Source organism: Bos taurus, chromosome 12, assembly GCF_002263795.3.
Source record: "Bos taurus isolate L1 Dominette 01449 registration number 42190680 breed Hereford chromosome 12, ARS-UCD2.0, whole genome shotgun sequence".
Taxonomy (NCBI): Eukaryota; Metazoa; Chordata; class Mammalia; order Artiodactyla; family Bovidae; genus Bos; species Bos taurus.
This window is the reverse complement of record NC_037339.1, coordinates 74,366,826-74,380,374: the sequence shown is the minus strand read 5'-3', so window position 1 is coordinate 74,380,374 and position 13,549 is coordinate 74,366,826. Positions and strand designations below refer to the sequence as shown.

The 13,549-nt window shown below is 43.4% G+C and overlaps 1 long non-coding RNA gene across 1 annotated transcript; it reads left to right on the top strand.

Annotated features, from left to right (window-relative positions):
* The first annotated feature begins 750 nt into the window (after nt 1-750).
* On the top strand, nt 751-5,894 carry LOC112449138 (uncharacterized). The gene is made up of 2 exons (XR_003037633.2): nt 751-1,013; nt 5,621-5,894. It is a non-coding gene; the product is annotated as an uncharacterized lncRNA (long non-coding RNA).
* The last annotated feature ends 7,655 nt before the right edge of the window (nt 5,895-13,549 follow it).

Genomic DNA, 13,549 nt, shown 5'->3' with positions numbered 1-13,549 from the left:
ACAATTTTAATGGATAAAATAAGTACAAATTATTGTTAATGCTGCAGAGGAAATAAGGTATGTGTTGAGATGTGTGGGCCAGGAGAATGGACTTCGTGTGGGATGTTCCGAGAAGACCTCTCTAAGGAGTTGTTTTGGAAGGAAAGACATGAAAGCTAAGAAAGAAGCAGTCATACACAGAGCTGGGTGAATGTTCTAGGTGGAAGAATATTCCAGAAAGATTTTTAGGTAATATTATGCCCTGAGGTAGGTGAACAACTAGACCTCCTCCAGAAATGAAAAGACCAGTGAGACTGGAGCATAGCAAGAGAGGAGGGTGATCCAAGATGGTGCTGGAGGGGTTAACAGGAGCCAGATCACAGGAGACCAGGAAGGCCAGGGCAAAAGGGTCGGAGGTTCATGGGAGATGCTCTAGGAAGGTGTTTAAAGGCCCTGAGCGGTGAGGATGACCTGACGTAGCCCTGGCTGCTAGGTAGAGACTGGGTTGCAGATAGATCAGATTGAAAGCAGGAAGACCAAGCATGTGGTGTCTGTCCAGGAAGGAAGTCATGGTGGCTGGGACTGAGAAGACGTGACAAGAAGTAGGTACATTTTGGAGTCAGCTCTGCTCTGCCTTCCAACAACATTGCTGTGCAATGAGGTGACCAGCATTTAATCACTGATGTCTGCTAGCTTTATGACCTGGACAACCAGGTCCGTGATGAAGCCTTTTACTAAAATGTAGAAACACCGGGTGGAGTGGAACAGGACATAAGACATTAACACTTTAGAAATACAGTCTTTATTGCCATTTGGTGGATTTACTAAGCTTTGCGGGGGGTGTGTGAGATGTGGGGAATTTTAGGGAGACTTCTAGAAGTCTAAAAGATTCTACGTTCTGAGGTTAAGAAGGTTCCAATAACACGCTGGGAAAAAGAACTACAATAGGGATGGAGGCAGCTGAGAGACGAGGAGAGCCAGGTAAAGCGATGGAAGGTGGTGCAGTGCAGAGAAGGATTTGGGACACTGAGAAGGTATGATGATAGCTCATGGAATGAAGAAACAGGTGAGCCTGATAGAATGGCCAGCAAGGAGGTAGAGAGACCCAAGGAGCAGGGAGTGGACGAGTGCCAGGGCTGGCCAGGAGCCCTCAACACAACCTTCTGAGCGGTACCTACAGATTTAGCAATCATCTCACCAGGGACACTGGCGAGAGTAGCTGAAGAGGGATGGGTGGAGGCAAAAACGAACAGTTGGTGAGGAAATGACAGAGTCGAGTTGAATCCTTCAAGCAGTCTCGTTTGAAAGCAAGGTTGGCTTGGAGTGCTAAAACATGGAGCAAATTGCAGCGTGAATGCACATGCTGAAAGGAATGAGTCAGTGGTCAGGGAGCACATGAAAAGAAGAAGGATTGATTGGCAGAGAAAGGCCGAGAAGACAAAGAACTTCTTAATATAGCAACATCCCTCATGGGTAGCACCTACCCAGTAATTTATAGTCACTTTACCTTGATTTTCACATTTAATCCCCACAAGAACCCAAGAGGTAGAAACTATAATTATCTACATTTTACTGATAAAATAGTTGAAATTCAAATATTTTGCCCAGGGTTTCTGAAGCTAAAAATCAGTAACACCAAGATGCAGGTTTCGTTCAGCCACAGGAGCTGCCTCTTAAAACCCTGAGCTGTGCTTTATTCCCACTCTGTCAGCTCTAAGCCCAGTGGAAACCAGGAAGTCTGTGTGTTCCCATTAGCTCCACATCCATTAAACATACCTTTCAGGGTTCAACCTTTCCACTCTTCCACGTATTGCCCACCACCATCCTAGGCACCCTCGGGGTGTAAACCAAAGCTGGGAGAACCAAATCCAGGTGTTTGGGCAACTCTTTCTCCAGGGCTGACTTGTCTAGGGAAGAAAGTATCTATATTAAGAGAACTCATTCATTTTCTCGACAATGGTGCTGCTGCCTTTTCTTCCCTTCCTGGGCTTCGCTTCCCTTTCAACCTCTTCCTGATGATCTACATCCAGTTCAGCTCTCCACACCAGGTCTCTGCCTGCAATCTTCTCTCAAAGCAGGTCCTTTCCTCTATGTAACTGTCCAGCTAAAAAGCATGCCAGGGTTCTTCAGGCTTAGATGAAAAAGAGGCCGAAGAGTCATCACATCAAAATATCCACCAAGTCCCTCTCAATTAAGCTGTATGGGGACCAAAGCCCAGAACAGGTCTAGGGTTTATTTTTCATCTGCTGGCTTCATCCTTGGTTTGTTTCAAGCTTCATGTGGAACTGCTAATTGATACTAGGCATCTGTACACCCTTTGACTTTACCTCCTTTTAATCTCAATGTATTCCCTTATTACTAGCCCAGATGAAGCGTGAAATCTTACACTATTCTCTAGTACAGTGTTTTCCAAAGTGTGACTCACAGATTGTTGGGGCTGCCATGTGTGTGTGTGTTCAGTTGCTCAGTGGTGTCCCAGTCTTTGAGACCCTATGAACTGTAGCCCACCAGGCTCCTCTGTGCACGGAATTTTCCAGGCAAGAATACTGGATGGGTTGCCATGCCCTCCTCCAGGGGATCTTCCCGACCCAGAGACTGAACCCACAACTCCTGCGTCCTCTGCCTTGGCAGGTGGATTCTTTACCACTGGCGACCCTGGGAAGCCCCCAAATAGCAGTGTGTGGTTTGTGCCAAGTCTCTCCATTCGTATTTGACTCTTTGCAATCCCATGTCCTGTCCATGGGATTCTTCAGGCAAGAATGAATGGATAGGGTTGCCATTTCCTCTTTCAGGGGCTCTTCCCCACCCAGGGATTGAACTTGTGTCTCTTACATCTGCCTTGGCAGTCAGGTTCTTTATCACTAGCATCACCTGGGGCTGCCATAAATCAACCCAATCAAAATCTCTGTAGGTGGAGCAATTCTAACTTCTGGGTAATTCCACCCTCTGGTGTATGAAGACTTCCTGGCCCCTTCTCAAGATCCTGGGTTTCCTGACTGGCAAGCCATGGATAGCAAATAGGGCAGTTCGTCTGCCCAGGTACCGATGAGCCCGTCCAGATTCAACTATCTTGGGGCACCCTTGTCTACACTGCTGGGTTCAGTTCCACGTGCTTTCCAACTTGTCTAGCCTTTGGAGTATTAATTATTTTCCTAGGCTCTGGTAATAGCCCAGCTTTCAATTCCAAGTTATTTAGCTTCATTTATGCCTCTGATTGTTTGCACTTCACATCTGCCCCAAGGAGCGAGTCTGATCTTATTTTCTCTAGTAACCGTTCAGGTCTGTGGCAGAGTCATACCCATATCAGAAGCAAAAATTACACTGGAAAAATACCGATGGCATCAGATCAAAGCTAAATAATAGCTGGTGCATTATTGTGAAAGCACGAACAATGATTTTTTTTTCCTGAATAAATGTCCTTTAATATCAGGTCTACCTCAATTACTGAAGATGTTAATTTCTCATATTGCTTTCTTTCACTGGAGGATTTGAATGTTAAGCTTGAAAAGGCCAACCAAGCTGCCATAGTAACAAGGCTAACCAGGGGCCAGATGATTTCTGGTTTTTAGATCTTACAGACTGCCAGTCTTACATGTCTACGGCAGGGAATAAAAATTAGGAAATGCACTGGAGTGTAAACACCTAAATTATGACATATAAACACCTAAATTATGAATGTTCTATATATAGGAATGCACTGTGCCGAGTCCCAAAGCGTGGGTGAAACGCTTTCTCTTTTCCTTTGAGAGGCGCGGTAGACGCACGGAGGAAGGTGCCTCCTCCTCTGTGCCAGGTGTCCAGCACAGCTGTGGAGGGAGTCCCCTGCCCCAGGGACTCTTCTCATTGTCAGGGGAGTGTCTTTCCCGACTATTCTGAAAGTGGGAATGTGTACTCACAGTTCCTATTCATGAGTAAATTTTCCCCTAAGAATGGTAAATGGATTAAAATCATGCCCGTCCACACAATTCCTTTTAATCCAAAACAGCAAAATTATTTCTCTTAAATTTTGCCCATACTGTGATTAAACAGTCGTCGGTGGGACTTGCCTAGCTGCCTGGTGGTTAAGACTCTGCCTTCCAATGCAGAGGGCACGGTTCAAAACTGGGCTGGGAAACTACAGACCCTTGGTTGGGAACTACAACTTCAGTCCCTAGTGCTGCAAGGTACAGCCAAATTTTTTAAAATAGTAATAAAATAAGCAACATTAAGGGCTTCCCTTGTGGCTCAACTGGTAAAGAATATACCTCCAATGTGGTCCCTGGGTTGGGAAGATCTCCTGGAGGAGGGAAAGGCTAACCCATTCCAGTATTCTGGCCTGGAGAATTCCACGGACTGTATAGACCATGGGGTCACAAAGAGTTGGACACGACAGGGTGACTTTCACTTTCTTTCAAGCAACATTAAAAAATTGGCTGAACTGACACATATAACATGTTTTTCTGTATGATTTGAATTATAAATTTCAATAAGTATAAACTTATATGTGAACTTCTGGAACAAATCCTTATATAAATTGAAAATTTCTCCTACAGAGGGTTCAGGTGACAACGCTTCTATCAGAGATAGTCACTCCATTGTTTCATACACAGTAGCGTGACTTGGTTGTAGGCATTTGATTCTCAAGTAACACACATTTTCAATTTCATTTGACTTATTTTCGATGAAAGTGCCCATCTTTCATTCATTAAAATATTAATACTCAGAATCAAAGCAACAGAAGATATTTTAATCAACAGATAAGTTAATAAAAGATGAAACCAGTGTGCAATTTTTGAATAAGTAACCAGTTTACAAAGGAATGCTAGAAGCCGGTGTATTCTCTGGACATCGTAAATTCAGATTCAGGCCTCAGACTCTGTCACTGGGTGTCTGAAGACCAACAGTCAGTGTGGATGATAAGGACTCAGCATGGTGGTAGTCACCCCCTGTAGGAGTTAGCCCTTCATAACTCACAACATTCTGTCATATGCATCATCTCCTCGGACATGCAAAAGGCAGGGGTTTCCTTCCCAGTGATAAGAATATCAGTCCCAGAGAAAGCAAATGACTTGCGCAAGTCCTTAGATATACATGGACAAACTCAAAGCTCTTCTGCCTCTAAGCCCATCATTCTACTATTTTGCATTTTTGTGTTAGGGGAAATATCTGACACAAAATACACATGACTTTTCAAGACTTATTGTGAGCATTTATGGGAAACAAACTTTACCTCTCTATTTTCATTATCTTCATGTAAAAAAAAATCACATTCTATCTTCTTTCCTCTGTTATTATAGAAAACAAATGAAATGATGTGAAACAATGAAAAAACTGTGAAGTGTTGATTGCTCGGTTATGTTCAACTCTTTGTAACCCCATGGATTAGCCCGCCAATCTCCTCTGTCCATGGAGTTCTCTAGGCAAGACTACTGGAGTGGGTAGCTGGTCCCTTCTCCAGGGGACCTTCCTGACCCAGGGATTGAACCTGGGTCTCCTTCATCGCAGGTGAGTGCTTTACCTCTGAGCCACTAGGGAAGCCCCCCAAAACTGTGAAGCACAGTCCAAAGGAGAGTGAGGCTAACTCTACTAGTCTTCATAAAATGTTTTTATTTCACTACTGATGATTGTTTTTTTTTTTCTTTTTAAAAATTTATTTACACAGGACAAGAGAACTGGAAAATGTATTCAGAACAGTGTCAGCATCAGCGAGGCCACGGGTCGGTTTCAGGAAGGGCTGATCTTTAGCTCCTGTCACCTACTGTGGCCAGTTGGATTTGCTCTCTGTCCTGCTAACAGAGCACATGGACACCAAGCAAGGGATCTGCTGCGGCAGGTGGCCAGAGCCCCAGGCCGTCCTCTAGACTGCTGACATGTGTGGTTTGAACTCCTTTGCCCAAACACAGACTAAATGATAAAATACATATCAGTGTGGGCTACCTGGTATTTTTCTCTGTCATCTTTGTAATCAAGCATGATTGAAGAAGCACGAAGTAGCAGGTGGCCCACACAGCGTCACCAGCTGCACATGCTGGGCCTGTGCTTTCAAAGGTAAACATCAATATCCATTTACTGAAAATTGGCTGAAAGTCCTTACCTGTCCCTTTAAGTCGTGATCATCTTAATTTCATTTGTGTGGACTGTGGGTTGCGTATATCTGCTGTAGGTGACCCAGGGAGACTCAAATACATATATAGCATGCTTGTGTGCATCCATGCATGTGTATATATACACACATGCATGCATGCATACAGGCACACAGAGACATAGATACACACTTGTCCTACACATGTATATACATATAAATATATGTGACGTATATACATATAAATAAATGTGTGTGCATATGTATATAGGAGTGTCCTAGGTCCCTCAGGTGGTAAAGAGTCTGTCTGAAATGCAGGAGACCTGGGTTGGGAAGATCCCCGGGGGAAGGGAATGGCAACCCACTCCAGTATTCTTGCCTGGAGACTTCCATGCACAGAGGAGCCTGATGGGCTACAGTCCACGGGGCCACAAGAGTCAGACACAACTGAGTGACTAATACACACACATGTATACACATTTATGCTGATACATGTATGAACAACAACAACAAAAGATATATATGTACATGTGTTTACACACCCATATATATATGTGTGTCTTTCCCCGCAGAAATAAAGAACTCTTTTGGTTCTTCTCCTACCAAAATATTCAATTTCATCTTAACAAAGCCAAATATGCACTGATCCACCTTGAACTAACTTCTTCCCTTTTTCTCTGAAGTCGGCATTTCTTGAGTTCCACCATATACTCAGTATCTATAAAACAAAGATGGAAGACATGATCCCCTCCTACAACAGTGAGCGACCCAGGCAACTGAACTGCCTCCTGGAATTCGGTGGATGGGATTCTGACGGGGTGAATACAAGCATGTGGAGCACACTGCCTACCTTGGAGTGACAGGTTTTGACTTCCTAGGTCAAGGGTTGCAGCACCTGTTTAAAGGATACGATTTAATAGCAGGTGGAGTTAGGAGAGTCCCAGAGGGAGAGATGAACTTGTGTGGGTATGGAAGCCCAGGATGGCATGGCTCTTTCAGGAATTTCGGGTAATTTTGGCTGAGAGTGAAGAAGTCAGTGAGGCCTGGTTTGGGGGAAGTAGATTGTGGCTGGGACAGTGAGAGATGACCAGAAGACATTGACAGAAATGAAGGAATGGAGACCACTGGGTGATGAGGAGATTAGAATTTGAGCTCAAAGAAGCCCTGGTCCATGGCCCAAAGGAAATCAGCGTGGATTTTGTGAAAAATAAGGCTTTAATGGTGTGCATTATTTTTGCCTCACTCATCCATGTTCTGGGGAAATTATACGCACATCAGTTGCATGCAAATGCCTGGTTCCTCAGTCAGTTGATTCAGAAAGCCATAAGATAAAGTGGATCCGGTCGAGGAGAAAACATTGTACATTTCAGTATGTGTGTAGCAGATGTGGGTATTGTGATCTAAACAGAAATACAGGAGGAGAGGCACGTGTGTGTCCCCCAGTAAAGCTCACCACTCTGAGATGATGGACATGATTATGGCCCCAGGAGCGATGATGAGATTTCCTGATCTTAGTGTGTGATGATAGTCGTTTCGAGGCATCCTTATGTCCACTGTCAGGTTGGTATTTGGGGAAGCATCCTGTGAGGAGTCTTGCACATGAATTTCTAGCTCCACCACGCAGGGAAGGGAGCCAGGATCTGGCGAGGTGATGGAATTACCCTGTCTCTTTGATGATGGCTGCAGCAGAGCCATTTGTCAGTCCAAGTGCCTCCTAAGGATCCCCTTACCTTTTGTAGTTTCATTTTAAGGACAATTACTCTGTGGGTTGAATTTAGGAGAAATATTCCCCCTGCAACCTAAAGCAGCCTTGTTCTGAGCATGAATCTGTCAGTGGTGGTGATGAGAAACGAAATTGTTCCCCAGCAGATTTTTATAGTAAATCAAGGGCTATATCAATTCTCCATGGGCGAGGGGCTAATATCTTAGTCCTCATGAGCATTTAAGTAAAGATATTATGTTGGTTTCCCTTTTTTTTTTTTTTAAAGCTGCATACTGCATGGTGTGAGGGTTCCTAATGCCAGAAGGAAGCAGATAGGCTTGACTTTCTAATTACATTAGGGAGCCTTATGCATGGCTCTGGGCTCTGGTTCCTTCTGTTTACTGCCACACCAGAAATAGGAGTGTGCTTCTCCTATTTTTGAAACTTTTAGCTTCTCAATTTCATTTTTCCCCCTCTGGCGCAGACAAAAGTCTTTGAGTTACTTGCTACTTAGACAAAAATCCTGAAAGAATGTGAACCGAATGTAAACAGTAACTAAATCTCAGGGGTGGATTTAAGATGGCATTTATCTTATGTATCTTCATTTATAGTTACCTTCACTTCTTGGCAATGAGAATATATATTTTTATAAACAGAAAAGCAGTAAGGCTGGATCCCATTTGGAAACACAAAAATTGCAAACCTTCTAAACTCCAAAAAGCACATGGCTTGTACATCTCCATATCACTTACACTTTCTAAGCAGTCACCTGTTAGTAAAAATTAGGATCTTAAAGAATCTCATTCCCAGTAGGACAAAATGCTCAGGACAAGGAATCAATTGGCGATAGACTCATGCTTCTCATTGAAGGTGTAAGTAAGACAATGGACTTCAGTGGGTCCCTACAAAATGAACTCACCGAGTGATCACTGGGAGCCCATGAGATTCAATTTCAGTACATCGTATCTTAGGCCAGAAATGCTTTCTGAGCACTGGTGGTGACTGGTGCGGGCTGCTACCCCTTCCCACGTATCAAAATACCAATGCTTGTGTCATGATGTACAATGATCATTTTTTAAAAATGTTTATTTATTTATTTGGCTGCTCTGAGTCTTAGCTGTGGCATCTTTAGCTATGGCATGTGAGCTCTTAGTGTGGCATGTGGGTTCTGGTTCCCTGACCAGGAATTGAACCCTGACCCCCCTGCGCTGGGAGCACAGAGTCTTAAACACTACTATCAGGGTAAACTGGTAAACTGAAAACAGGAATAATCTCTTTCTATAATAAAAGCCTAATTTGCTGTGACCTCCAGAAGAATTTGGAAGTACCCACAGTTGGAGAGGAAAGAGTCTATTGTTAGACTGGTACAGGCCTGGTACAGTTTTCTAGTTAGTAAGGGGAACATACATTGCATAGGGGGAGATAGTCACTTTGTCCCGTTTCATTCATTTGCAAACCAATTTTAATACTATATATATGTATATATATATATTAATAAGCATTTTTGTGTTAATGGCTGCTGATGCTGCTGCTAAGTCACTTCAGTTGTGTCCGACTCTGTGCCACCCCATAGACGGCAGCCCACCAGGCTCCCCCATCCCTGGGATTCCCCAGGCAAGAACACTGGACTGGGTTGCCATTTCCTTCTCCAATGCATGAAAGTGAAAAGTGAAAGAGTGATAGCTAAATTATAATAAAATAATTAAGTCTACTATATTATGGTCCTTGATGAATGGTAAGCTATAAGTGTTCCCAAATACACAAATGAGCAGTTCTCCATGTGGAGCATCGGGTAGCATATAAGATGGAGGGACCCACAATGACTTTGAGGTTTAAGAATGAGATTACTGCGTGCATGCTAAGTCACTCAGTCATGTCCGACTCTTTGTGACCCTCATGGATTGTAGCCCATCAGGCTCCTCTGTCCATGGGATTCTCTAGGCAAGAATGCTGGTGTGGGTTGCCATGCCCTCCTCCTTCTTTTGAGAAGATTGGATGTTGCCAATAACCAGGACTGGGAATGCAAAATAAAGAATAGGACTTGGGGAAATTTTAAGTTCACTTTTTGACATGTTGAGTTTAAATATCTATGAGTACCTCCTGGTAGATGTAAGCTACCAGTTAGTTACTGAACATGGGAGCTAGAGCTCAGGAAAGTTCTGGGATAATGATAAATTGTCCATGTCTTTTGGATCTGAAAACCTTATCTAATCTCCCTTTTTGGACAAGTGTTGATGTCAGAGTGCTGTTTCCAGCCTAGTACTCGAGGTACTGAGGTCAGACATTGAAGAGATGAAAGTTGAATTATCAAGAGAGGGCATCCAGGTAGATGTCAGTCCAGTTCACTAATCCAAAGTGAGTAGAGAGGCATGGGGTAAAAGTAGCAAAATCAGGAGAAGCAGTGAACTTGCAGGTGGGAGCTAGACTTTAGAAGGAGACCCCAAGTCACTGAAAAAAGCCGTAGTGTTTGTACGGAGCTCCTGGAATTCTGGCCTTGAGTATGGGACAAGATTGTATTAGTTTCCTACGGCTGCTGTAGCAAATTACCCCAAACTTAGTGGCTTAAAACAACACAAATTTATTATCTTACAATTCTGGAGATTCGAAGTCCAAAATTGGCTTTGCACACTAAAATCAAGGCATTGGCAGATCTCCATCCCTTCTGGAGCCTCCAGGGGAAAAATCTCTCTCCTTGCTTTTCCTAGCTTCTAGAAGCTGCCCATACGCTTGGCTCATGGCCCGTTCCATCTTTAAAGTATGTTACCCCATCCTCAGCTTTCATGATTAAAAAGCATGAAAAATATGCAAGAACACAAAAATAATTGAGATAATGTACTTGCAGTGTGAAAACAGTCCAAAAGGAAATATGTCAAATGAATAGTTGTTTCATTAGAAATATGGGAATACTAATCATACTTTGGCCCTTTTCTCTAATTCTCAAACATTCTGTAATGTAAAAAAAAAAAAATTAAAACTGCTTTTATTTATTTTTTAAATTAATTAATTAATTAATTTTACTTTACAATATTGTATTGGTTTTGCCATACATTGACTTGACCCAAAAAGTGACATACTAAAGAATTCTTAAGGGTCTGGGAGAGATGAAAGAAGGGACTTCCCTCGTGGTCCGATGGTTAAGAATCTGTCCTGCAATTCAGGGGCCACGGGTTTGATCCTTGTTTGGGGAACTAAGGTCCCATATGCCGTGGAGCAGCTAAGCCCAGGTGCTGCAGCTGTTGAGTCTGCAAGCCACAACTAGAGAGTCCTTGCACTGCAAAGAAAGATCCTCATGGCAACATGCAACAAAGATTCCGAGTGGTGAATCCAAGTCGTGAGGCAGCCAAATTAAAAAGAAAAAAAAAGTGAAGAAGAAGTAATAAAATTGGGGAGTCAGATGGCCGCTGGTGGTGGGTGAAGGGGGAGCTGTTTCGGGGTGAGGTGGGGATGTAGGCAAGATAGTGAGGGATTATGTTGGAGACCATTAGGGCAGATCACTAGTTAGGAAGGGAAAAATGAAAGCAAAACTTTCTGGAAGCCAGGGACCAGTAGAGCAAGCGAGGTGGTTGTAGCTGTGGTCATCGTTTTTAAGAGAAGAGAGGGGATTCTCCATTCTGAACAAGGCATCAGGCAGAGCTGGGTGACAAGAGCTAGGCTATTTTGAATGTCCTCTTTAGATTTTCCTTGATGATATCATGTGTCTTGCAGGAAAGAGAAAGCAGTGCCTGGTAGTGTTACGACCGTGAGAATATGCTATGACTGTGAAACTAGTCTTCTCTCTCCCTAACTGTGGGAAAGCCATTTCCATTTGTTGAGCCTCAGTTTCCTCATTTTTCACAAGCATGGTTTGGATCAGATGGTCTCTAATGATCATTTAAGCTGTAACACTTTATATTCATCTCCGAAATCTCTAGCTCCATTTAAAAAGCCTTCATTTCTCTCTCTCATGAGAATGATTAGACAGAGCACCACGGTAAAGAAAAGAGACTGAGGGTTTGGTTTCGTATCCAATTGTCTGATTCCTATGGAGCCCAAACCGTTAGTTCTCTCACCTAGAAGCACTTCTATGGGAGCAATTCAACAACTGGAAAAAAAATGGTAATGCCAGAAGAAGTAGGACAATAAACTCTCCCTTTAACCAACATAAGGCACCATCCACCTTGGCGGGGATAAGAAATTACCATTAAGATTCCAATACTTTTTCCTTTCACACCGTTGAAAAATACCATTAGAAGGAAAATTAAAGAAGGAAAGGAAGGTATGCACTGAAGGATGCACATTTACCTTCCAGTTAGATCAGGCCGAGGGGCTTTCTGAGAGGTTCCCAACTGCGGGCGTGAAATCGTCAAACAGTAGGTGTTTGCTGCTGTGTACTTAGGAGAAGTACAAATGGGTATCTGGGCAGAGAGGGCATCCCATTGGGCATTTGGCAGAGACGGATGGCAGATTGAGGAGGGCTCAGAAAAAGGCGGAGGGAGAGACCAGCAGGGTGATGAGGACACGTTTGAAAAAATGCATCTCCCAAATAGAAAAATGTTAGTCTCGGCCAGTAAACAATGGGAAGGAATTTTACGAGTGCCCTGGAAACAAGGAATCTTCTTCAGTTCTGTGTAACTAAGAATAGAGGTAACTGGAGTTTGAGAACATAGTTGCTGAATTTTGAGTAATTACTCTGAGAGATGTTAGTAGAACTTGCTGCAATTTCTATTAAATATAATAATGGAAGGAATCATTGGGACTAACAGAGACACACAGAGAGACTGCTGGTACTGAACTATCAAAGCAGAAGAGAAAACTGAACTGGAGACACATCCTTCAGCCACATGTGATGAAACTTTCTTCCGTTTCTTGTTGAAGAGAGTAGAGTTAAGAGAGACCTACCCTGTAACATTTGATTTTGATGAATCTGCATTCGTGCTTGGTAATTGTATGTACTTCCATTTTGCAGTAGTGAAAAATCAGCCGTTTTTACTGACGCTGTAAACTTCTTGAACTTAATTATTCTCCAAATATGGAAATTGACACACTACACTAGGTGGAACTTGCAAGGGATCTTTTTACTTTTCTTTTGTTTTTGGCTGTTAGCAGTGGAGAAGGAAATGGCAACCCAGTCCAGTGTTCTTGCCTGGAGAATCCCAGGGTGGGGGAGCCTGGTGGGCTGCCGTCTATGGGGTCACACAGAGTTGGACACGACTGAAGTGACTTAGCAACAGCAACAGCAATGCGCGTAAGAGACACAGGTTCGATCCCTGGATCAGGAAGATCCCCTGGAGAAGGAAATGGCAACCCACTCCAGTATTCTTGCCTGGACAATCCCAGGGACAGAGGAGCCTGGCAGGCTGAAGTCCATGGGGTCACAAAGAGTCAGACACAAATGAGCAAACATGCACACACCCATGCCAGCATGCATTCCTTGTCACGAGATCAACCCAGTTTCCTTGCCAAGATGAAATACACAATGGAAGGGAGTAATTCTCCAGAGTGAATTCAACATACTTTTGGAATTCTGATTAACCTGGATTAACTGAGTGATGCCTCTCCTCCTCTTGCTCCATTGGTTTCCGTCATTCTCATCAGTGGTCTTCCACCTATCAGCAAAATGGCCTGTATGTCACAAGGCAGACTCTAATCTGGTAGTGGGAGCAAGGAGAGGAAAGAGAAGGAGCTCAGATAACACATTTAATACATGCGTAACATCACAAAGAAGGAACACTGAGGAACAGTTGCAATTCTTGTTTCCATAACTCGACTTTGGGTCGTAGCTGAGTTTTCGAGACATCCTTCTTCCCTCTACTTCAATTTCTGTTTGA